The sequence below is a fragment of the Vombatus ursinus genome, unplaced genomic scaffold, assembly GCF_900497805.2.
Source record: "Vombatus ursinus unplaced genomic scaffold, bare-nosed wombat genome assembly UNPS02014770.1, whole genome shotgun sequence".
Classification (NCBI taxonomy): domain Eukaryota; kingdom Metazoa; phylum Chordata; class Mammalia; order Diprotodontia; family Vombatidae; genus Vombatus; species Vombatus ursinus.
The window spans coordinates 21,965,424-21,967,491 of record NW_020954548.1 but is presented as its reverse complement, the minus strand read 5'-3'; positions in this window follow the sequence as shown (position 1 = coordinate 21,967,491).

Here is a 2,068-nt window from a genome sequence, read left to right as displayed (position 1 = left end):
GAAAGAAAGAAAGAAAGAAAGAAAGAAAGAAAGAAAGAAAGAAAGAAGGAAAGAAAGAAAAAAGACTCTTACATGGCAGGAAGGGCAGCTAGGTGGCACAGTAGAGAGATTAGTTGGCTTGGAATAAGGAAGACTTACTTTCATTAGTTCAAATCCAGCCTTAGCCACTTACTAGCTGTGTGATCCTTGGCACACCACTTAACCCTGTCTGCCTCAGTTCTTCATCTGTAAAATGAGCTGGAGAGGGAAATAACAAACCACTCCAGTATCACTGCCAAGAAAACCTCAAACTCAGGTCACAAAGAGCAGGATATGGCTAAAATGACTGAACAATAAATGGTTGTAAAGCAGAACAGATAGACTAGGGGTATATGATGAGGTGCCTAAGTGACAGGCTAAGAAGCTTGGATTTTTATTCAGTTGGCAATAAGACAACTTTGAAGGGTACTGAGTACAACAGGATCAGAACTATGATGTAGAAAATTATTCATCTCATGGGTTTCTAAGGATAGAATAAAGAGGTCAAAGACTCTATGCAGGGAGACCAATACTAAAGGTAATGAAAACCTGAACTTGAGTGAGAATAGAAACCATTGTCACAGAACCAGGAATTCTAGAACTAGTTCTTATGCTCAGTAGTCACAGAATTACTTTACTTTTACATTTGATTTGACTTTTTTCAATTTCCTCACTCCAGGAAGAATTTGGGAGTGACCATGTTTAACCAGAATGTTTAAAAATGAAAATCTGACACCTCTAATCTTGTCATATTGAAACATATAACACACAAAAGTAATTTGCAACAAGAAATGCTAGAGATGTCCCAAAATCAGCCACATCACTGAAACAACTTAGGCCTTAAAAATAACTGCAAGACAAACACTATGCCTGAGCTTATCAAACACAACAAGAAGGAGAAGATAATATCAATTTCATTACTATGCATGAGTAGCCTATATGAAGGAAAAATAAAACAGAAAGGGAGGAAAATCATTCTAATGATCATTCCACCAGACAGCTTTATATAGATTTTGAGGTGGTAAGAAGCAAGTTTTAAACTCTAGTATCTGGTTCAGGATCTATTTAGGGACACCAACTGGCCAACTACTCTGAATTGACTATTCTTATCAATCTCTTCTGTAAAATTACTTGGAATCATTCACAGATATATCAAAAGATAAAAATCTAAAAAAAAAATCTTCATAGGCAAAGTATGCAGCCATCAGCTCTTCTCCCCTCTCCTCCCTGCCTTTCATTGCTACCATCCTCATGCCAGCATTTCAAATGACAGCAAAGTCCAGGAGACATCAGTCCTGTCGGACTCAATTTGTGTCTGTGCAAGCGTATCAGAGCCAACTGCTACATAATGACTCCAGTGCTATCACAAAGATGGAGATGTATGAAATGCACTTTCAGGGAAGAGGTGATTTGGGTGTTTCTTGTACTAGAAGGAATGAGTAGCTCAGGAAGATAAAAATAGTTCCAAATAAACCTGCCTTACAGGCAAAAAGAAGTGCTACCTTTAGATTATATACAGGTACCTTGTGAAAGAACAACTCCAGAAATATGAAGAAGCCCTAGCATGAGTATTTAAGTCATAGTCTGGGTCATTCATAGTGAAAAACAAAACAGAGGGAGAATAGGGAGGTAATGGAGAAAAGGGGGATACACAAACACAAAATACTCTGATGTTTAATTTAGACATTCATTCCAGCAAAACCCTCATTCAACTAATAGTTGGTGTACAAAAGCACCACAGTTCCAAAGATGAAGGACTATCATGAACATCTGGAATGTGGAATGTATATTACAGGACAGAAACAGAAAATAGATTTAAAAAAAAAAGATATTCCAAGCAGCAGCTTTTTTATGTTTAGTCATTTCAGTCATGTTAGATTCTTCATAATCTGATTTGGGGTTTTCTTGGTAAAGATACTAGAATGATTTGCCATTTCCGTTTCCACCTCATTTTACGGATGAGGAAACTGAGGCAAACAAGGTTAGGTGACTTGCCCAGGGTCACACCACTACATGAGTGTCCCAGGTCACATTTGGGCTCAGGTCTTCT